Consider the following 24,522-nt stretch of genomic DNA (forward strand, 5'->3'; position numbering starts at 1 on the left):
TTTCTTCAAATCACCTTAGGCTATTTTCCTGTGGTAATGGTGCAAGTTGTTATGATTACACCATTGTACATTCACCCAAATGACTGCATGCTCAGCAAAATGCCCAGAAAAGTAGTCTTTTTGCAAATTGTCTTTGGCATTTCATTAAGTTTCAGTAAGAACAGTTCTTCAAGCTGAGTCTCTGGCTCTGAGTCGTGCGGGACATGGGCGTGGATCGGGGGGAAGCTATTTGCAGTTTTGACCTTGAGTCTTTAATGTGAACCAGCCTGTAGAATGGACACTTCTTTTTATCAAGATTAACAAATCCTTACTATGATATTTGTTGATGTTTTCACAGAGCTTGATTGCATAATGCTATACTTTTTTAAATATGCAGTGGACCTGCATCACTATATTTAATGATATATCTACGCTGCTTTCTTCGATGGGTATTATACTGATCAAAAAGATGTTTGCAAACAAAAGGGGAAATAGCATCTGGATGAATGTTAGTCTGAAGATTGAATCATTATTACCTTTTAAATCATTATTACCCACATGAAGGTCAGGAGCAATATCTCTGCCCACCTGGGATTGTAATCTCAATTCCATTTGCTCACAATGTGTAGACTGGGTTACAGTCCCTGTCTTCTTCACAGCAAGACCATGTTCTCTGGATTTGTTCTGAGAACTCTTTTCTATATCTGTCTCTCTTCCACATCCACTGAATAGTTAAATAACCACATGGTTTTAGTGTTCTGGTTATCACTAGTACAACAGGATTTCAGCTGGTGACGCAGAGATTTTGGACGAATATCATATTGCCCATCCCCAGTAGTCACTGCATCCAAATAGCTGGTGAAGTAGTTAGCCGACGATTTAGCCGTGCTAAATCGAATGGTATTGAAGTTTACAAACAGGGCCTTGCAGATTCTGTATTCCAACCCTGGTCTTATTGCAGTGCAGCAAGAGATATGGTGGGTGGGGAATGGATGAGTTTTTAACAATTGGCCCCAGTACGTCTAAGGTTTGGGGAGTGGGAGGTGGGTACTGTAAGAGGATCTAGAAATGAGTGGTGGTATATTGGACAAGGGTCAACTGTTGGAGGCCTTTGCACTGGTGCAAAAAGCTCTACGGACACTAAGGACTGCATTTTATGGGGTGCGTGAGGGGTTTGTCAACTTGAATTCAACACACTCCAATTAGCACCCATGTGGGGTGAAATTGGTTATAAGTGGGATCCTGCCCCCCAGTGGGTAGGCCCTCTGTCCTTGGGGAGGCTTCTCTGGCTAATCTGATTGGCTGGCAGCTCTAATTCCTGAGGAGTGGCCACTGCAGGGAGATTACCCAGAAAGGCAGGACATGGGGTTTAAAAAACAGGCAGTGTGGTAAAAAGGGGAGTAGCAACTTGGGAGCAGGTGGTGTCCCAATGAATGCCCCAATGGTGCCCCAATGTCACCCCCTAAATGAATACCTCCCTTCCCTCCTGTCTTTTATTTTGTGTCATTTTGGAAAATTACCTGCCCAGCTGCCTATCGGCATCTAACAAACCTAATTGATAATTTATTTATTTACATACGCTAGGTAGGCTGCTGGTTTTAGCCCCCTGTGTTATAGGAGTGAACGCAATGTCAGGGGGGATGGAGATGGACTATTTTAGTCAGTCACCCCCCCCCCCTTCTCCTTCCCATATACCCACCAACCAAAAACGTGACCAACAGAGAGAGCCATGGTGCTGCACGCTCATCTGGTGGGTGCTGGAGGCCCCTAACCACTCTAAGCTTTCCGCTTGCTTGAGTTGCAGGGACAAATCAGTCAGTTGGATTCTATCTGTTGAATGAGGACTGTACTTGTCTGTAACAAGTCACCTCTGAAATAAGATAAAGTCCCTAACCTTTCTGTGTGTCCAAATCTTTATCTAATTCCACACAGATGTGAATTACTGAAACCAACAGCAACAATTTGCATTTATTTCAAGACCCTCATGAAAAGAAATTTCTTGAAACTTTATTGAGTGGGGAGTGAGAGATGGAAAGGGGAGTGGTGAAGACTAGATTATATTTGGATACTTCACTACAGTTGTAAAGGGCATCAAACCAATGCTGACCCATTTGTGTAGGCACCAAGTTTAACTTTGATACCAACATTGAATGTTCTCCAGCTGCTTAGCTATTAGCAATCTGGAATGAAGGGGGTCCTGACACACTGATATGAGATATCAGTAACAGATAGATGGATATGGTTAAAAAAATTGTCCCTCATGGTAAATTCAAAAGCATCCTTCACTTCCATCCCCTCAGTATTTGCAGGTAGTCAGTATTTCTGACTTGTACAGTATTTGAACAAGTGTACGGGATGTTTACAGTGACACAGACTTGACAGCTTAAGGATTCTGAGGCAAAATATAAGGAAAGCTTCCAAGCAATGAGGTTTTCTCATCAAAGACAATCTGAAAATGCTAAGACCATCATGTTGAGCAGGCAGTGGAACCTAATATCTGACCTATATCAGCCACTGAGACTTTTAACAGGCAGTAACCACACATCTCCAGGTGTGCCTTCGGTTTAAGGGAGCTCTATTAAACATTAAACAGATAAAGTAATTGAAGCAACGTGAAAGTTTAATTGGAATCAGGTCACTGATTCTTGCTCAGAGCAGATTATAACTAGGTATTAAACAGCTATCCATGATCAGGAATAGCAAGCTCACCATATCCAGATTTGATGTATCCCAGTTTATGTAGGAAAGGCATGCTGGAAAGAATAGAAGCTTTTGCCATGATATACTGATCATTCTTGATTTTAGAATGAGTGCCAGTATACTGCAGGATTTTAAATGTTCAAACAAGAGAAGACGATCAATTTGCTGAGCACGGGCCTAATGTAAGTGGTGGGTTCAAAAACAACAATTAGTAAACAACAATTAAAATGGATTAATTAGAGAATTAGTATCTGACAATGAACAAGCAGAAGTTAACAAGGGTTGTGCATTGACTTCCAGTTTGATGAAGTGACACATCATAGATTTTTGAGTCATATTGAAGCCCAGAAGATTTAAGGAATATGACAGAGCAAGAACGGGCCTTTTTTTTTAAACTTGGAGTGAAGTATAGATTGGTGTCCAACCAGGCGTCGCTATTGGGAGCAGTGCTCTTTATGACTGATCCAGACTATAAAAGGCATATTTCACAGTTTACACATGACTTGCAATTTGGAAACACTGGCCAAAGTGTTATCCCAGTGTTGTGGTGACTTTGTTGGGGGAGGATCTGTTTAGTCAGGTGGGTGAATGCCTGGTTGGCAGCTCTGGTTAAGTCTGTGCTGCAAATGCCCATAGTTGGTCCTCCTAAAACCCCCTAGTTATGAGTACGACCTCACTGCTGGGATTAGCCCAACTATTGGTGAGACATCTTCATGCTGTCCCATGAGGGGTTGTTTGCAAGTACCAGGGAAAGGGCAAAATGGGTTTGGATGTCTTGTCCGGAGACACTTGGTGATTGACTGAGGCAGACGTTCCTGAAAATAGATGCCCAGGTACTCTCAGCAGCTCCTTAGCTGTTGGCTGAGAGCCTCATCACTTCCTCACGATTCCACCCACAGTAAGTGGTGAGAGTGATAGCAGGAGACTGAAGGCGGTTGGGGATGAATAATGAAATTGACACGTGCAATGTTATATAAAGAAGTGTATCATGGGAAGAGCATTATAAATGTAATTATACCATTTTAGAGGGAGTATTGGAGTCGAGGGATTTGGGTCCCTGCAAAAAATGCAAATTGATCTTTGGCTTCATGACTGGAGGCACAGAGTGCAAAATAGAACCTTTAGCAATTTATAAAGGCCCAGCCTGGCCAGTACATGTCGGAAAGGCTGAAAAAGCCTTGAAAAGAATGTGGAAGAAATTTACTCAGATTAGTTACTAAAATGAGGGATTTCTGTTTCATTGAGAAACGAAAGAAACTAGGATTAAATTTCTCAGAGCAGCGATCGGAGGTGTTAAAAATGACATGGTTTTTCATGTTGTAGACTGGAAGAAACAATTTGCAGTGTCAGGAGGATCAGCAAGAAAATACAGATTTAATATATTTTTTTAAATGTATGGGAGAAATTAAGAGAATCTTTTTTAACTGGAAGTTGTTCTGAAATGGAATGCACTGCTAGAAGTGGTGTATTTGAAAAGGCTACATTTGTAGGGCAGCAGGAAAAAATAAGGAATTACATCCCTCATTCAAAAAGCTGTCACAGTTGCAATGGGCTGAATGAGCTTTCTCACTGATGTAAGACTCTGAATAGCTGGGTCAAAAGGTGTGGTGCTGGAAAAGCACAGGCAGCATCGGAGGAGCAGGAAAATCGACATTTCGAGCATACGCCCTTCATCAGGAATGTCAGCTCTGTATCTCCTCAGCAGTGTTGATATTGACTGGTAGAATCTGCTGTGAATCCCTGGACCATTTGTGTGAGTCTGAGTATTTTGGTCTCTCCTTGTCTACATGTTTGTCTATGTATGTGTAGAAGTGGACAATGTGGATGTGAAAAGTATGTTTCCTCTGTAGGTGAGTCCAAAGCCATGGGACACTTTTAAATTAGGAATGGTCCTTTGAGGACAGAGATGAGAATTTGTTTCCATGAGTGTTGTGTGACTTTGGAATTTCACCTCTGAAAGTGGTGGAGGTGGGTTATTGCATATATTTAAAACCAAGTCAGATAGATTCTTGTTAGGAAGGGGAATTGAGAGTAGATGGGAGTGTGGAATTTGAAACAGGAGATTCTATTGAATTATGGAGCAGGGTCAAGGGGCCAAATAGTCTACATCCCCCATTTTGTATGTTCATACATGTGTATATTTTTGTGTGTATGTTTTCCTGTATTTGTATGTACGTGGCAGGTATTCCAATTTTTTAATACTGTTGTGGAGGATGACGTCGTCAGTCATGGGAAAGTTACTGCGAGCTACTCAACAAATTTTTCCAGTTGCGCTCTGATTTTCTAATAGCTATTAGAAAGAAAGTAAATAGTTTAATGCCTCCACTTAACAGCAGAGTAAGGAACTTAGTGCAAGACTGTGAAGTGTCTGCATAATAATGCCTACAGGTTTCTATCATTGTGTGTACAAGTGAAAGAATCAAAATAATCCAACTCCATTCACAATCTCACTGTAGCTTTTTACAGCAAATGAAGTGTTTTCAAAGTATCATCACTGTTGTGATGTTGGAAAATAAGTAGCTAATTTGCACACAGACAAAATGAAATGACCATATCAACTACCTTTAATGACCTGGACACTGCACTGTTCAAACTCCATGCTTTTCAAAATGACGACATGGAATTTCTAACAGATATTTGAGAAAGACGACGGGGCTTTGATGTAAAAACCTCAGCTGGTACAGGGCTCACTCAGTCCGGAACTGAAAGAGTTATGCCTTTGTACTGCAGTCTGTGGAGAATAAAGAAAAAGGCAAGTGGAGGAGAAATTGGTTTGTAAGCATGGTCTTATGCTGTTCTGCTGGGCCAAGCAGCAGTGCTGTGTGGCCTGCACAGTATTACTCATTGAGATCATGAAATAGAGCCCCATGAATCATATTCACTCCCCATAAGTCTCAAGTTACTAAATGGGACTGGAGGGCATTCGGAAATTTGGCAGTTCCCTTCAGAACTGGCTCCCAAGAACAAACAGGACAAATCATTTTTGTACTTACTTTAAATTGGCAGCAGCAGATGTCTGCACAAAATCTTCACCCGGAAAAGCAAGTGGTGAAGCTGTCTTTAAACCTTCAATTCATATTGCACTTACACCAATGACCTGCAATTGTATGCTTTTAACTCTTCTATGCAGTCACTTTGAAGAATGAAGCCTTATAATAGAAACGTTTTTTGTACCAGATTCGTAAAGGACACAGTAGCAACCTTCCTACTTTCTCAAAGAGACATGGGCAGCAACACTTACGTGATCCTTTAAGTCGTTTTACACTAATTAGAAGTTAGTCTTCCCAATCCACTGCTGCAAAGATTGGTTAGTATATGGGAACTTGGAACACTAAACAAAACCCAACTCTTAATGCTGCACTGTATGAATAATGATTGACAAGGCTTTATCATGAGGAATTTATAATGCACTGGGGACAAACATGTTTGTAGAATTCTAGAGAACACTAATTTTCTTTCCTCTCCCAGTGGCCAGCCATCTCTTGGGATGCATTTAAGTGCAACAGTTAGTGGCAAATAATTGACACAGCTTCTTTTCACAATGCGTTTACAAGCAAGATGTGCATGTAATTTCAAAAGTTTTGCTTATGATCTTTAATGGGCTATGTTGCACTAATACAGTTTGACACTGTAATGACCACACATATCTGTCATTGTACCTCGAGTATTATTCTTCTGCCTGGGATGTATTTTATACAGTTTGGATTATCCATTGTGCAGTCCCCTTTGATATTTGTAACTGTATTAAAATTGTGCTGGTATTTGTGGTAGTTAATGTAACAAATTGTGATTTAGCTATTTTCTAAGACCATTTTCTAGTTCTATTTATGGTTGTCCTTAAATCAAGTTTATAAGCGATCTTGGTGTTTACTTGCTAAATCATTGCTTACTTCTGTAGCAACAGCAGTCCTACACTTCCAAGCCTCATCTTCTGAGGAGGCTATTTGATACATTCCTGAACAATGTTTTCCTTATCTAAATTGGGTGGTGGCTGTAGAAGTGGCGCAGTAGACTTTTTAAAAGAGGCATTCTCAACAGTCCCTAAATGTCAAAGCTCACAGCAGAGAAGACGAAATGTGTGAAGCTGGGATGCACACATGAATTGTGTGTTAAAACAGTCACCTGGACAAAAGTTAAAACCTTAACATTGTTAAGCCTGTCCTTTTTAAGCTCCTGCCTGTTCTATCGAGCATATGAAGTTACTACCGGATGGAAAATTTATGCAAACTTTATAGAATTCCCACTTTATCTTCTTTATGCAACAGTCTCCTACTTAGGTTATCTGGCGCAGGTAGGGAGCACCAAGCCAAAGTAGGCAATGCCCTTTGCGGGAGAAACTGAACCTTCCATATCTCAGCAATCAGAAGGTTACCCGTGTGAATTCCTTTGTGGATTGCATTGCAGCTTAAGGATAGCAATGGTTTTCCGCATGCATCAGAAGCCAGGGTGACCAAGATATAGCTTTTACATGAATGGTGAGACTGATTGATTGCCCCACGAAGCTTCTTTCTATTCTTTGATTTGCCTTGAAGGTTTCCTCCTTGCATATTAACACCATATTGTGATACCAAATTGGAGGACAGGTTTTGCTTCAGAAATGAGTATAGCTTTAAACTGCCCGATACCCTTCCAATGTCATTTAAAAATCAACCAATAGACAACAGATTTGTCTTGATGTATTCTGATAAAGGTAAGGCAAAAGTGAAACGTGTTTGTTTACATAACGTTTACAACAGCACAGTTTTATTTTTAAATAAACAAAATATTAAGTATTTATTGCATACGGTTTGGAAAATAAAGATGTTTTATGTGTGTTCACCCTTTGAATATAGTGTTACATTTACTTATAGATATTTGGGTGATTTATTTATGTAGCTGGTAATTCTGACTACTAGAAAGGGTTTTGTTTTCTGTGCCTTTTCTGTTAAATGCATGGTTGACTAATTATTGTTTAGAAAGTTACTCAGATGTGTATTTTTGTATATTGCTGGAATTGGTGGTTCATTTTTGTTGTACAGTATGAGCTGCTTAGGGAAAGGCAAAGGCAGTCTGTTCAGATCTTCCTAATATGCTGAAATATTAAATAAATCCAAATGCATTCACTGCTCAATGGCATTGTCATTTATTTTAATCTGTTGTCTATCAGATTTCTCTTCCTCATAGGAATCATGCTTAAACAAACACACCATTTACTTTCGTTTATTTTTAATTTGCAATCACAATGTTTTATTTAAATAGGTAGAGTAACACTGACATTTACCAAGAGATTGGGTAGGAGAACATACAAGTGAAAATACAGTGAGATGTGTACAAATCACCAGAATTAGGCACCATTTTAATTACAGAAATTGTAAAAACAAATAATTCAGGCTAAGTTGCAGCAAAGTTCATTTTTTGTTCCATCCGCGGCTCATTGGTTTCTGGAGTGGCAAGGGAAAGCAGCTGCTAAAGCTGCCCGAGGGTGCAAAAGCAGGGATTTCTAGACCAGACCCACTTCGCTGCCATCCCTAAAAATCAACTCCAAAACCACTGCAGCACTGCCATAGCAAGGAGGAACAGAAAACATTACAGCGCAGTACAGGCCGTTCGGCCCTCGATGTTGCACCCACCTGTCATACCAATCTGAAGCCCATCCCACCTACACTATTCCATGTACATCCACATGCTTGTCCATTGACAACTTAAATGCACTTAAAGTTGGCAAATCTACCACCATTGCAGGCAAAGCATTCCATACCCTTACTACTCTGAGTAAAGAAACTACCTCTGACATCTGACCTATATCTATCACTCCTCAATTTAAAGCCATGTCCCCTCGTGCTTGCCGTCACCATACTTGGAAAAAGGCTCCCCCTGTCCACCCTATCTAACCCTCTGATTATCTTATGTCTGTATTAAGTCACCTCTCAACCACCTTCTCTCCAACAAAAACAGCCTCAAGTCCCTCAGCCTTTCCTCATAAGACCTTCCCTCCATACCAGGCAACATCTGAGTAAATCTCCTCTGCACCCTTTCCAAAGCTTCCACATCCTTCTTATAATGCGGTGACCAGAACTGTATACAATACTCCAAGTGTGGCCGCACCAGAGTTTTGCATAGCTGCAGCATAACCTCATGGTTCCGGAACTTTCAAGGATCGGTGTACCTGGACACCGAGATCTCTCTGCTCATCTACACTACCAAGAATCTTACCATTAGCCCAGTACTTTGCATTCCGGTTACTCCGACCAAAGTGAATCACCTCGCACTTGTCCACATTAAACTCCATTTGCCGTCTCTCAGCCCAGCTCTGCAGCTTATCTATGTCTCTCTGTAACCTACAACATCCTTCGTCACTATCCACAACTCCACAAACCTTAGTGTCATCTGCAAATTTACTAACCCACCCTTCTACACCCTTATCCAGGTCATTTATAAAAATGACAAACAGCAGTGGACCCAACACTGACCACTAGTAACTGGACTCCAGGATGAACATTTCCCATCAACCACCACCCTGTCTTCTTTCAGCAAGCCAATTACTGATCCAAACTGCTATATCTCCCACAATCCCATTCCTCCACATTTTGTACAATAGCCTACTGTGGGGAACCTTATCGACCGTCTTGCTGAAAACCATATACACCACATCAACCGGTTTACTCTCATCTACCTGTTTGGTTGGCTTCTCAAAGAACTCAATAAGGTTTGTGAGGCACGACCTACCCTTCACAAAACCGTGCTGACTATCCCTAATCAAATTTTTCTTTTCTAGATGATCTATCTCTTATAACCTTTTCCAACACTTTACCAACAACTGAAGGAAGGCTTACTGGTCAATTACTACCAGGGTTGTCTACTCCCCTTCTTCAACAAGGGAACCACATTTGCTATCCTCCAGTCTTCTGACACTATTTTTGTATACAATGATGATTTAAAGATCAATACCAAAGGCTCAGCAATCTCCTCCTGGCTTCCCAGAGGATCCTAGGATAAATCCCATCCGGCCCAGGAGACTATCTATTTTCACACTCTGCAGGATTTCTAATACCTCTTCCTTGTGAACCTCAATCCCACCTAGTCTAGTAGCCTGTATCTCAGTATTCTCCTCGACAACATTGTTGGGCGGCACAGTAGCAAGCACTGCTGCCTCACAGTGTCAGAGACCCGGGTTCAATTCCCACTTCAGGCTACTGTCTGTGTGGAGTTTTCACATTCTCTCAGTGTCTGTGTGGGTTTCCAAAAATGTGCAGGTTCGGAGAATTGGCCATGCTAAATTGCCCGTAGTGTTAGGTGAAGGGGTAAATGTAGGGGATGGGTCGCTCTTCGGAGAGTTGATGTGGACTTGTTGGGCCGAAGGACCTGCTTCCACACTAAGTAATCAAATCAGAGTGAATACTGTCGAAAAATATTCATTTAGTGCTTCCCCTATTCTCCACACTCAACGTCCCACTACTATCCTTGATTGGCCCTAATCTTACTCTCGTCATTCTTTTATTCCTTAAATACCTATAGAAAGCCTTCGGGTTTTCCCTGATCCTATCCGCCAACAACTTGTCATGTCTCCTCCTGGCTCTACTGAGCTCTCTCTTTAGGTCTTTCCCGGCTACCTTGTAACCCTCAAGTGCCCTAACTGAGCCTTCACATCTCATCCTAACATAAGCCTTCTTCTGTCTCTTCACCAGAGATTCCACTTCCTTCGTAAACCACGGCTCCCGCGCTCTACAGTTTCCTCCCTGCCTGACAGGTACATACTTATCTAGGACACTCAGGAGCTTTTCCTCGAATAAGCTTCACATTTCTAATGTGCCCATCCCCTGCAGTTTTCTTCCCCATCCTATGCTTCCTAAATCTTGCCTAATCACATCGTAATTGCCTTTCCCCCAGCTGTAACTCTTGCCCAGTGGTATACACCTATCCCTTTCTATCACTAAAGTAAACATACCAGAATTGTGATCGCTATCACCAAAGTGCTCACGTACTTGCAAGTCTAACACCTGGCCAGACTCATTACCCAGTACCAAATCTAATGTGGCTTCGCCCCTTGTTGGCCTGTCTACATACTGTGTCAGGAAGCCCTCCTGCACACACTGGACAAAAACTGACCCATCTATAGTACCCATACTATAGTGTTCCCAGTCAATATTTGGAAAGTTTAAGTCCCCCATGACAACTACCCTGTCTCTTTCGTTCCTATTGAGAATCATCTTTGCTATCCTTTCCTCTACATCTCTGGAACTATTCAGAGGCCTATAGAAAACCCCCAACAGGGTGACCTCTCCTTTCCTGTTTCTAACCTCAGCCCATACTACCTCAGTTGACGAGTCCCCAGATGTCCTTTCTGCCACTGTAATACTGTCCTTGACCAACAATGCCACACCTCCTCCTCTTTTACCATCTTCTCAGTTCTTACTGAAACACCTAAATCCTGGAACCTGCAGCAACCATTCCTGTCCCTGCTCAAACCATGTCTCCGAAATGGCCACAACATCGAAGTCCCAGGTACCAACCCATACTGCAAGTTCACCCACCTTATTCCGGATGCTCCTGGCGCTGAAGTAGACACACTTCAAACCAACTTCTTGCTTGCCGGTGCCATCTTGTGTCCCTGAAACCTGATTTTGGACCTCCCTACTCTCAACCTTTTCTATATTTAAAGTACAATTTTGGTTCCCATCCCCCTGCTGGATTAGTTTAAACCCACCCCACTAGCCTTAGCGAATTTCATCCCCCCTCCCCCCCCCCCCGGTATTGGTACCCCTCTGGTTCAGATCAAGACCATCGTGCTTGTAGATGTCCCACCTACCTCAGAAAGAGCCCCAATTATCCAAGAATCCCTCCCTCCCGCACCATCCCTGTAGCACATGTGAACTCCTCTCTCCCTATTCCTTGCCTCACTAGCACGTGGCACGGGCAACAAACCAGAGACAACAACTCTGTTCGTCCTAGCTCTAAGCTTCTATCCTAGCTCCCTGAATATCTGCCTTAAATCCCCATCTCTCTTCCTACCTATGTCTTTGGTCCTGATGTGGACCACGACTTGGGGCCACTCCCTCTCCCCCTTAAGGATCCCAAAAACACAATCAGAGACATTACGAACCCTAGCACCTGGGAGGCAACACACCAACCGTGAGTCTCTCGCATTCCCACAGAACCTCCTATCTGTTCCCCTAACTATGGAGTTCCCAATGACTACTGCTCTGCTCCTCATCCCCCTTCCCTTCTGAGCAGCAGGGACAGACTCTGTGCCGGAGCCGTGTCCCACAGCTTTCTCCTGGTAAGTCGATTTCCCCCCCCCACCCCCACCAAAAGTATCCAAAACAGTACACTATTGTTGAGGGGATCCCTGCACTGCCTGCCAGTTCCCTTTCCATCCCCTGACTGTAACCCATCTGCCTTTTTCTTGTACCTGAGGTGTGACTACCTCCCTGTAACTCCTCTCAATAACCCCCTCCGCCCCGCCAAATGATCCAAAGTTCATCCAGCTCTAGCTCCAGTTCCCTAACACTATTTTCAAGGAGCTGGAGTTGGGTGCACTTCCCATAGATACAGTCAGCAGGGACACTAGTGATAACCCTTACCTCCCACATTCTGCAGGAGGAATATTCAGCTGCCCTCATTCCCACTATTCTAAATTCCCAAAGAAACTGTTGAAAAATAAGGAATAAAAAATAAACTCGTTACCTTACCAATCTGGCGCACAGAACCTTTTTTTATGGTTAGAGGAGGAGGATGGGTGGGAGACACTGCCAGAGTAGTGTTTCGGGTAACGCAACCACACAAATATATGACTTCCCAGGAGTCCTTCACTCCTCCCTCACACCTCTCAGCAAATGCACCAAGTCACCAACAGGTGTTTCACAGCAGACATTTCTCACCAACAAAGCTGGTTTTCAGAAGGAGAGTATTTCACGAGAGATCTTACCAGAGGATTCAAAATCATTTTCTAAAGAGTTACTTTTTTTTAATTTTCAAGGGCTATTTTTTCATTCCCACTAACTCCTTTATTGGTGATGCAGTCACACATACTTTCTGTATTTATCTGATGTAAGGGTATTCAGACTCTCCCAGGAACAGAATTAGATTATTATAGTTCTCTGGTTTATCCTTACCATCTTTCTGGAATTGTCTGTCCTTCACTCTTCTAGCACCTCTTCTGTGGCCACTGAAGGTTTGAAAAGTAATGTTGCTGCTCTTGCTTCCCACAGCAGGCTGGCACATGTCATTTGGGCCTGGGAATTTACTGAATACTGTACCCTTGAAAACTGCTAATACCTGCACCCTCTTAATTGTAATTTTTCAAGTATATCCCAGTCCTCCTCCCTGATTTCTGTATTTACATGTCTTTCTCTATAGTGAATAAAGATGTAAAATACTTATTTAAAATCTTACACCTTCTAGTTTACTACATAGTTTGCCACTTCAGACCCTACTATATCCCTGCTTATCCTGTTTCCCCTAATGTACTTAAAAAATGCCCTTACCTGCCATTATTTTATCATGCTCCCCCCTTTGCTTTGTTGGGATTTGGAATGCACTACCTGGGAGAGTGTTGAAGGTGGATTCTGTCAGTGGTTTCAAAAGAGAGCTGGATATATGGAAGTGATGACAGGAGAGGGCAACAGGGATAAGGCTGAAGAGTGGGGTAGCTGTTTCAGGAGCTGGTACAGAAACAATGGGTTGAATGGCCCCCTTTTGTAGCAGAAATTCGATGATTCCAAATTCTTTTTTTTAAGGCAACTCTGCATTTTCCATAGGTCACTAGGGCTTTTAACTTTTAAACCCTCAGTGCCTACTGTAAGCTTCCTTTCTTTCCTAATCCAATCCTTGGCATTAGAATTCTTTCTACACTTGTTGATCCCATTCTTCATCTTTACAGAAAACTGTTGGCCCTACACTGTCATTCTTATCCATTTGAGTGGTTCCCAATGCTAAATTTTTCTGCAAGTAAATTTCCCCAGTCCATTTTGACTAGATCTTATTTTATTATATTGAAGTCGCCCTGCTCCCAATTCCAAACCTTCATTTCTTTTACCTTAAATCGTACTGAATTATGGTCACAATCACACAAAATGCTCCCCCACTATCAATTCTACCACTTGCCTGGTTTGTTCCATAGCATTATGTCCATTGTGTCTCTAGAAGGGCAGAAATGTGGGAAAATTTCAAAGAAGTGTAAAAGTAACAGGGTAGTGGACAGCTCAGTGGTTAGAATTGCTGCCTCACAGTATTAGGGACCCGGTTCAATTCCAGCCTTGGGTGACGGTCTGTGTGGGGTTTGCACATTCTCCCAGTGTCTGCGTGGGTTTCCTCCGGGTGCTCCAGTTTCCTCCCACAGTCCAAAGATGTACAAAGTAGGTGGATTGGCCATGCTAAATGGAAGGGGGGAGGTGGTGCCTGGGTGGGATGCTCTTCGGAGGGTCGGTGTAGACTCCACGGGTTGAACGGCCTCTTTCTGCAATGTAGGGGTTCAAGCGATAGTAGGAGATTTCAACGTCTCCAACATTAACTGAGGTAGATATGTGAAAGATTTAGAGGGGGGTGTGGGGGGGTGTGGAATGCACTGCCAGCATTGGTGGTAGAGCGAGTTAAGTTAGGGACATTTAAGCAACTCTTGGATAGGCAATGGAGGCTAGTTCAAGAAGGGTATGGAGGTTAGTCTAACCTTCAAGTAGGATAAAAGGTCAACATAACATTGAAGGCTGAAGGGCCTATAATGTGCCTGTTCTATGTTCTATCAGTGGAGCATTTTGCAGACAGTGATGATAACTATTATATTGACGATTGATTTCAGGCCCATTTTGTCCTTTTCCATTACAAAATTCTAAACTGGAGGAAGGTCATTTTAAATAAGTTCAGGTTTGAACTGGGAGCAGTTCCTTTCAGGTAAATGTGTGTCAGAGCAGTGGGACAAACTCAAGGAGGAAAATAGGCTACTACGCCAACAAGTTCCAAAAAGGAAAATGGGTGGAACCATCAAATCCTGTGAACCCTGAATATCAAGGGATATACAGGATTGAATTAAGAGAAGGGAGAAAACGAGGACTCAAAACAACAGAGGTCTGGAGGAGTACTAAATGTACTCGGAATAAAAAACAAGTTAGGAGAGCCAACGTTGGGTACAAAGGAATAATGGCAGGTAAAATGAAGGAAAATCCTCAGTTATTTTATAAGTACATTAAGGATGAAAGTATAACCAGGGAAAGATTTGGGCCCTTAAGGACAGTCGTGGTAATTTGTGCTTGGAACCAGAGGATTTAAGGTTCTAAATGAATACTTCATCATTGTTCACTAGTAAGAGGGACAATATGGATATAGAAATGAGGGAAAAGATCTGTGATACAATGAAAGAAATTCTATCAGACAGGAGGTTTGGAGTGATCTGGCTGGTTAAAAAGTTGATAACTCCAGGGCCGGATGAATCTTATGCCAGCTTGCTGAGGGAGGCCATGGGGGAAGTAGCTGGGGCACTGGTAATAATTCTCAAATCCTCTCTAGCTACTGGAGGACAGCCAATGTTGGTACCGTTATTCAAGAAGGGAGCAAATAAATACAGATTATTTACTGAATTCTAAGATGATACCAGTAGACACATTGAAAATGTCTAGGTAAAACCCATAAACAGCAAAATCTTTTTTTCCACAGTCATTTTGGGGTTCCCATCTCACTTTTGGAAAACAGTCTAGCTTAGATAACTGAATGTCACATTGTAATATCACAAGATTTGGATATTAGACACAAAACAAGGGATACAAAAAGTACCTTACTTTAGATTTGCATTTTCTGGTCCTCCGTGAGATGATTGAGACTGTATCTTTCTCCAACAATATCATGCTAACATATTCCTGCACTGAAGGAGGAATGAGGTACTTGAAGACAGCCATGCTTCCATGCATTGACCTTTGGTACTCCACCCATATGGTGTAGGCTTCCCTGAAAACTGATCATAAAACATGTAAACTTGGTAAACCTGTGCAAGCTGTGTTCAGAAATTGTTATGGACAGTCAATCAGCCAGTCAGACACTGATTAGAATAATTTACCTGTCTTCTTCAAGGTGAAGATGATCTGCTTTGGCACTGAAACATGAGAAATAAAAGGAAAGCACTTGCATTTATCTCATTCTATTCATAACCTCAAAACATCTGGATTTGGGGCGTGTTATCAAGCAGAGACACCTCAGAGGTATGTTACTAGAAAGTGGCGTCACAGGTTGATAGGGTGAAGGAGGCATTTGGCACACTTGCTTTGTTATGGATCAGACCAAATCCCCTCAAGATATATTAAGGAGATAGGTTAGACCCTTTTTCTTATTTTAAAGGTAAATGTAAGGTGTTGCATTCCAAATGCAATGTACTTGGTGAAACTACTTGACATTAAATGAAACGGAGGCAGAAATTGATTAGGAATAGTCAGCACGGTTTTGTGCAAGGAAAATCAGGTCTCACAAACTTGATTGAGTTTTTTGACAAAGTTAGCAAAAAGATTGTTGATGGCAGTACAATAGATATTTATTTGGATTTTAGTAAAACATTTGACAAGGTTCTGCATGGTAGACTAATTAGTAAAGGTAAGAACAATGACTGCAGATGCTGGTAGGTCACATGGGATTCAGGGTGAGCTTGCTAATTGGATACATAATTGGTATAACAGCCAGAAACAGACGATAATGGTGGAGGGTTGCTTTTCACACTGGAGGCCTGTGACCAGCGGTGTTCTGCAGGAATAGTTTCTGGGTCCTCTTTTGTTGTCATTTATATAAATGATTTGGGTGAGAATATAGAAGACATGGTTAGTACATTTGCAGATGACACCAACATTGGTGGAACAGTAGACAGTGAAGAAGATTTACTAAGATTACAAAGGGATCTCAATCAAATGGGCGATTGGGCTGAAAAATGGCTGATGGAGTTCAATCTGGATAAATGCGAGATGTTGCATTTTGGTGCAACAAACAAGGTCAGGACTTATACAATTAATTGTAGGGCTTTGAATAGTGTTGTCAAACAGAGGAATCTAGGAGTGCAGCTACATAATTCTTTGAAGTTTGCATCACATATAGACAGGGTGGTACACTTGCTTTTATTGCTCAGTCCTTTGAATATAGGAGTTAGGAAGTCATGTTGAGGTTGTACAGGACATTGGTGAGGCCTCTTCTGGAGTACCGCATCCAGTTCTGGTCACCCCGTCACAAAAAGGATATTGAGCTGGAGAGGATTCAAAAGAGATTTACCAGGATGTTGCCCGGAATGGAAGTTTTACGTTATATTAAAAAAAAAGGCTGGGACCTTTTTCCACAGGAGCCTAGGAGGTTGAGGGGCAACCTGATAGAAGTTTATAAAATAATGAGAGGTATAGATAGAGTTAATGGTTATTGGCTTTTCCCTAGGATGGGGAACTTCAAGATTAGGGGCCACATTTTTAAGGTGAGAGGAGAGAGATTTAAAAAAAGACATGCGAGGCAAATTTCTTACGTAGAGGACGATTCCCGTGTGGACTGAACTCCCTGAGAAATTGATGGATGCGGATACATTTACAACGCTTAAAAGAAACTTGGATAGGAAAGGTTTGGAGTTATTTGGACCAGGAGCAAACGGTGGGACTAGTTTACTTTGGGATCATGTTCGGCATGGACTGTTTGGATCGGTTTCTGTGCTGCATGACTCAATGACAATGGTAAAACAAAAGAAAAAAAAAACACGCTTAGCTGTAACTCTACTGGAAAATTTAACAGAATAATAGATTAGTTAGTGTCGGAGAATTGAGCCCAATTGAACAGAGACCACACTAGCCAGATCGGGTGAAATAGACAAGCTGTTTACTACAAGCTATATAGCTGGAAGAGAAATTGACGAGGTTGACACAGAACTGACAGTCTGCACAGGCAGATCAAGGTAGAGCTGAGAATCAAGCCAGTTTTCATAGGAATAAAGTACAATGATGCTAATTAAAAATAGTGAAAATACAATGGTCTTGACAGTCAAGTAATCCAGTTATGATGGTGATAATCGCAAAGCAGTTATCTGAATGTAGATACAATGAAGCTTCCTGGCAGCATCAATCAGTTCTTAATTAGATCAGCAGATTCCAGCTCTCTTTGAGGGAAGGTGAGAATGTCTCTTACCTTTGCAGTAAGATGTTTCAATTGTTGCTCTCCTGTGAGCGAGGTATTCTGGTGCCTTTCCGTCTGACCTGAGCTTTGTGTGGCTTTGCTATCACAGGGATAGGAGACTGCCCTTTGGGCTTTGGGACAGCTGTGTGTATCGGGTCCAGGAAGCTTATTGTCAGTTTGTCTTGGGAAGTGTATTCCCTAGTCTGTGAGTGACTGTGGTTATGTCTGGTTTCCCTTGTCAGCTTGTTTGGTATTCTGGGTGTTTCTTGTATGGTTTAGACAGGCTTGATTTTCTGCTTTGTGTGGCCATGCTGTGTGTAGGCAGAGTGCAGATCTTTTCCAACAGTTAGTTAATAAACATTTTCTCCAAATCATTAATAAACATTAATTGTTCCAGTATAGTAACACACCCTTGGCAAAATGCAAATTCAGAAAACAGATTGTATCACATGCAACTCCAGTAGCCCAGGAGGAAAAACATCAAGAGAACTCAGAGTAGCAGGGAGAGATGTACTGCAGCAACAGACCCGGACACAACTGCTACTGAAAAACTAAGTAACTAAAAGTCCTGGTTCTGAGAGAGTTTGACCACATCTATTTAGGCTGCTTCTATTGTTCCAACTTTAAAAAAATCCAAGGCCTTACAAGCTGTTACCAGTTTTAAATAGACACATCAGCATCTTGGTCTTAAACTAAAAGAACAAAATAGACAACTTAAAGCCATAGTATCATAATTGGTCAAAGCATTGAGTACAATTGGGACATAATGTTACTACTGTACAAGACATTGCTAAGGGCACATTTAAAGTAGTCTGTACAATTCTGGTTCCCCTGTTGCTATTAAGCTGGAAAGATTTACAAGGATGTTATTGTGACTGGAAGGTTGGAGTTATAAGGAATAGCTGGATAGGCTGGGAATTGTATCCATGGAGCGTAGGAGGCTGAGGGGTGACTTTATAGAGGTTATAAAATCATGAGGGGCCAAGGTATTTTCTCCAGCATTGGGGAGTCCAAGAGAGGGCATTGGTTTAAGGTGTGGGAGAAAGATTCAAAAGGCACCTGAAGGTAATCTTTTCACACAGAGGGTGGGGTGTGTATATGGAATGAGCTGCCAGAAGAAGAGTGGATACAATTACAACGTTTAAAAGACATTTGGACAGGGGCATGGACAGGAAAGGATTAGAGGAATGTGGGCCAAACACAGGCAAATGTTCAGTTTAGGAAACCTGGTAAGCATGGGTAAGTTGAGTTGAAGGGCCTGTTTCTGTGGTGTATGCATCTATGACTCTAAGGGATTATAGAATCATAGGAATGTACAGTATTTCCATACTTAGAACCAACTCGTCCATGCTGACCAGATATCCTAAATTAATCTCGTCCCATTGCCAGTATTTGGTCCATATCCCTCTAAACCCTTTCTAATCCTATACCCATCCAGATGCCTTTTAAATGTTGTAATTTTACCAGACTCCACTTCCTCTGGCAGCACATTCCATTCACTCACCACCCTCTGTGTGAAAATGGTGCCCCTTAGATTCTTGTTAAATCTTTCCCCTCTCATCTTAAACCTATGCCCTCTAGTTTTGGATTTCTCTACCCTGGGGAAAAGACCTTGACTATTGACCCTATCCATGCATATCATGATTCTATAAACCTCCATAAGGTCACCCCTCAGCCTCTGACGCTCCAGGGAAAACAGCCCCAGTCGATTCATCCTCTCCCTATAGTGCAAGCCCTTCGATCCTGGTAACATCTTTGTCAATCTTTTCTGAACCCTTTCAAGTTTAACAACATTTTTCCAACAGCAAGGTAACCAGAATTGAATGCAGTATTCCAAAAGTGGCCTAAGCAAGGTCCTGTACAACCACAACATGACTTCCCAACCAGGAAACTACAGGCTAGTCAGTCTAACCTTAGTGGTGGGGTAACCATAGAAAGCATGCTGAGGAACCAAATGAATCTGTATTTGGAGAGGCAGGGATTAATCAAGAACAGTCAGCATGGTTTGTTCAGGGGCCTGACCAATGTGAATGATTTTTTCTTCCCCCCCAAGAGGTAACTAGGTGTGTGGATGAGGGCAATGCTTTTCATGTCTTCCACTTGGACTTTCAGTGAGGTTTTGAAAAGTTCCATAATTTCCACATGGGAGACTGATAGCAAAGGTAAGAATATTTGGAATCCAAGGAAATCAGGCTAATTGGATCGAGAATTGGCTGAGTGGAAGGAAGTAGACAGTATTGATCGAAGTGTGACTGGAAGCTTGTGTCCAAATGGAGTCCTTGCTGTTTGTGGTTCACATAAATGATTTAGACTTGTATGTAGGAGGGTTAATCACTAAGTTTATGGATATTATGAAAATTGCTGGGGTGGTAAATAGCAACAGGATACCCTTAAATTAAAGGAGGATATGGATGGGCTGATCAGTGGCGAATGGAATTCAATCTGGATAAGTCTAAGATGATGTATTTGGGCAGGAAGAAAAGGACAAGAGAATACATGACAAACATTAGGACTCTGGGAAGCACCAAGGATCAGAGGGACCTTTGTGTGCATGCCCATCAGTCCCTTAAGATAGCCTAACAGGTCAACAAAGTGGTTAAGGCGGCGTAGAACATAGAACAATACAGCGCAGAACAGGCCCTTCGGCCCTCGATGTTGTGCCAACCTGTGAACTATTCTCAGCTCGTCCCCCTACACTATCCCATCATCATCCATGAGCTTATCTAGGGATTGTTTAAATCTCCCTAATGTGGCTGAGTTAACTACATTAGCAGGTAGGGAATTCCACACCCTTACCATTCTGAGTAAAGAACCTGCCTCTGACATCTGTCTTAAATCTATCACCCCTCAATTTGTAGTTATGCCCCCTCGTACACGCTGATGTCATCATCCTAGGAAAAAGACTTTCACTATCTACCCTGTCTAATCCTCTGATCATCTTGTATGTCTCTATCAAATCCCCTCTTAGCTGCCTTCTTTCCAATGAGAACAGACCCAACTCTCAGCCTTTCCTCATAAGACCTCCCCTCCAGACCAGACAATAGCCTGGTAAATCTCCTCTGCACCTTTTCCAATGCTTCCACATTCTTCCCGAAATATGGCGACCAGAACTGAACACAATATTCCAAGTGTGGCCACACTAGCGTTTTGCGTAGTTGCGGCATGATATTGCGACTCCGGAACTCAATCCCTCTGCGAATGAAACCTAACACACCGTATGCCTTCTTAATAGCACTATCCACCTGAGTAGCAATTTTCAGGGATCAAGATCCCTCTGCACATCCACACCACCAAGAATCTTTCCATTGACCCTGTACTCTGCCTTCCTTGTATTCTTCCCAAAGTGCATCACCTCACATTTAGCTGCATTGAATGCCATTTGCCACCTCCCAGCCCAATTTTGCAATTAATTCAAGTCCCCCTGCAACCTGTAATATTCTTTCAAACTGTCCACTACTCCACCAACTTTAGTGTGGTCTGCAAATTTATTAATCCATCCACCTATGCCTGTGTCTAAGTCATTTATAAAAATGACAAACAACATTGGTCCCAAAACAGATCTTTGTGGCACATCACTAGTAACCAGACTCCAGGCTGGATATTCCATCAACCACTACTCGCTGCCTTCTTACAGAAAGTCAGTTTCTAATCCAAACTGCTAAATCACCCTCAATCCCACGTCTCTGCATTTTCTCCAACAGCTTACCATGTGGAACCTTATCAAAGGCTTTACTGAAGTCTATGTATACCACATTAACTGTCCTACCCTCATCCACATGCTTGGTCACCTTCTCAAAAAGCTCAATGAGGTTTGTGAGACACAACCTGCCCTTGACGAAACCATGTTGACAATCTGAAATCAAATTGTTGGCTGCGAGACGATTATAATCCTTCCCAAAACCTTTCCTACAATAGAAGTAAGGCTCACTGGTCTATAATTACCTGGGTCTTCTCTAATGCCCTTCTTGAACAAGAGTTTAAAGGTTTAGGTGGAGAGGAATTTGTTAAGTGTGTACAAGACAATTTTCTGATTCAGTATGTGGATGTACCTACTAGAGAAGGTGCAAAACTTGACCTACTCTTGGAAAATAAGGCAGGGCAGGTGACGGAGGTGTCAGTGGGGGAGCACTTTGGGGCCAGCAACCATAATTCTATTTGTTTTAAAATAATGATGGAAAAGGATAGACCAGATCTAAAAGTTGAAGTTCTAAATTGGAGAAAGGCCAATTTTGATGGTATTAGGCAAAAACCTTCAAAAGCTGATCGGAGGCAGATGTTCGCAGGTAAAGGGACGGCTGGAAAATGGGAAGCCTTCAGAAATTAGATAACAAGAATCCGGAGAAAGTATATTCCTGTCAGGGTGAAAGGGAAGGCTGGTAGGTGTAGGGAATGCTGGATGACTAAAGAAATTGAGGGTCTGGTTAAGAAAAAGAAGGAAGCATATGTCAGGTACAGACAGGATAGATCGAGTGAATCCTTAGAGTATAAAAAAAGTAGGAGTATACTTAAGAGGGAAATCAGGAGGGCAAAACGGGGACATGAGATAGCTTTGGCAAATAGAATGAAGGAGAATCCAAAGGGTTTTTACAAATATATTAAGGACAAAAAGGTAACTAGGGAGAGAATAGGGTCCGAGCTGAAAATATGTTGCTGGAAAAGCGCAGCAGGTCAGGCAGCATCCAAGGAGCAGGAGAATCGATGTTTTGGGCATAAGCCCTTCTTCAGGAAGAAGGGCTCATGCCCGAAACATCGATTCTCCTGCTTCTTGGATGCTGCCTGACCTGCGCTTTTCCAGCAACACATTTTCAGCTCAGATCTCCAGCATTTGCAGTCCTCACTTTCTCCTAGAGAATAGGGTCCCTCAAAGATCAGCAAGGCGGCCTTTGTGTGGAGCCAAAGAAAATGGGGGAAGATACTAAATGAATATTTTACATCAGTATTTACTGTGGAAAAGGATATGAAAGATATAGACTGTAGGGAAATAGATGGTGACATCTTGCAAAATGTCCAGATTACAGAGGAGGAAGTGCTGGATGTCTTGAAATGGTTAAAGGTGGATAAATCCCCAGGACCTGATCAGGTGTACCCAAGAACTCTCTGGAAAGCTAGAGAAGTGATTGCTGGGCCTCTTGCTGAGATATTTGTATCATCGATGGTCACAGGTGAGGTGCCGGAAGACTGGAGGTTAGCAAACGTGGTGCCACTGTTTAAGAAGGGTGGTAAGGACAAGGCAGGGAACTATAGACCAGTGAGCCTGACCTCGGTGGTGGGCAAGTTGTTGGAGGGAATCCTGAGGGACAGGATGTACATGTATTTGGAAAGGCAAGGACTGATTAGGGATAGTCAACATGGCTTTGTGCATGGGAAATCATGTCTCACAAACTTGATTGAGTTTTTTGAAGTAGTAACAAAGAAGATTGAGGAGGGCAGAGCAGTAGATGTGATCTATATGGACTTCAGTAAGGCATTCGACAAAGTTCCCCATGGGAGATTGATTAGCAAGGTTAGATCTCATGGAATACAGGGAGAGCTAGCCCTTTGGATACAGAACTGGCTCAAAGGTAGAAGACAGAGGGTGGTGGTGGAGGGTTGTTTTTCAGACTGGAGGCCTGTGACCAGTGGAGTGCCACAAGGATCGGTGCTGGGCCCTCTACTTTTTGTCATTTACATAAATGATTTGGATGCGAGCATAAGAGGTACAGCAAAATTGGAGGTGTAGTGGACACCGAAGAGGGTTACCTCCGATTACAACAGGATCTTGACCAGATGGGCCAATGGGCTGAGAAGTGGCAGATGGAGTTTAATTCAGATATATGCAAGGTGCTGCATTTTGGGAAAGCAAATCTTAGCAGGACTTATACACTTAATGGTAAGGTCCTAGGGAGTGTTGCTGAACAAAGAGACCTTGGAGTGCAGGTTCATAGCTCCTTGAAAGTGGAGTCGCATGTAGATAGGATAGTGAAGGTGGTGTTTGGTATGCTTTCCTTTATTGGTCAGAGTATTTGAGTACAGGGGTTGGGAGGTCATGTTGCAGCTGTACAGGACATCGGTTAGGCCACTGTTGGAATATTACATGCAATTCGGGTTCCTTCCTATCGGAAAGATGTTGTGAAACTTGAAAGGGTTCAGAAAAGATTTACAAGGATGTTGCCAGGGTTGGAGGATCTGAGCTACAGGGAGAGGCTGAACAGGCTGGGGCTGTTTTCCCTGGAGCGTCAGAGGCTGAGGGGTGACCTTATAGAGGTTTACAAAATTATGAGGGGCATGGATAGGATAAATAGGCAAAGTCTTTTCCCTGAGGTTGGGGAGTCCAGAACTAGAGGGCATAGGTTTAGGGTAAGAGGGGAAAGATTATAAGAGAGACCCAAGGGGCAACCTTTTCACGCAGAGGGTGGTATGTGTATGGAATGAGCTGCCAGAGGATGTGGTGGAGGCTGATACAATTGCAACATTTAAGAGGCTTTTGGATGGGTATATGAATAGGAAGGGTTTGGAGGGATATGGGCCGGGTGCTGGCAGGTGGGACTAGATTGGGTTGGGATATCTGGTCGGCATGGATGCTGTACATCTCTGTGACTCTAAGGGCACATTTTCAAAACTCCAGTCTTCTGGTACTAAACCTGTAGGCAATGATGACTCAAATATCAAACCCAAAGGCTCTACTATCTCCTCCCTCGCTTCCAAGAGAATCCTCGGAAAAATCCCATCCGGCCCAGGGGACTTGTCTACTTTCACTCCTCCTAGCATTGATAA

At 42.5% G+C, this 24,522-nt stretch overlaps 1 long non-coding RNA gene across 1 annotated transcript in view; it reads right to left on the reverse strand.

Moving 5' to 3' along the window:
* The window catches only part of LOC148148685 (uncharacterized), a 213,158-nt gene that overhangs the window by 165,569 nt on the left and 23,067 nt on the right, over window positions 1-24,522 (reverse strand). Inside the window, exon 3 of the long non-coding RNA XR_015758964.1 lies at window positions 15,426-15,598. This is a non-coding gene — a long non-coding RNA (uncharacterized LOC148148685). The remainder of the gene's footprint in view (window positions 1-15,425; window positions 15,599-24,522) is intronic.

This window comes from Chiloscyllium plagiosum, unplaced genomic scaffold (assembly GCF_037043375.1).
Source record: "Chiloscyllium plagiosum isolate Xiang-an unplaced genomic scaffold, Cpla_swu_hap1 HiC_scaffold_12, whole genome shotgun sequence".
NCBI lineage: Eukaryota > Metazoa > Chordata > Chondrichthyes > Orectolobiformes > Hemiscylliidae > Chiloscyllium > Chiloscyllium plagiosum.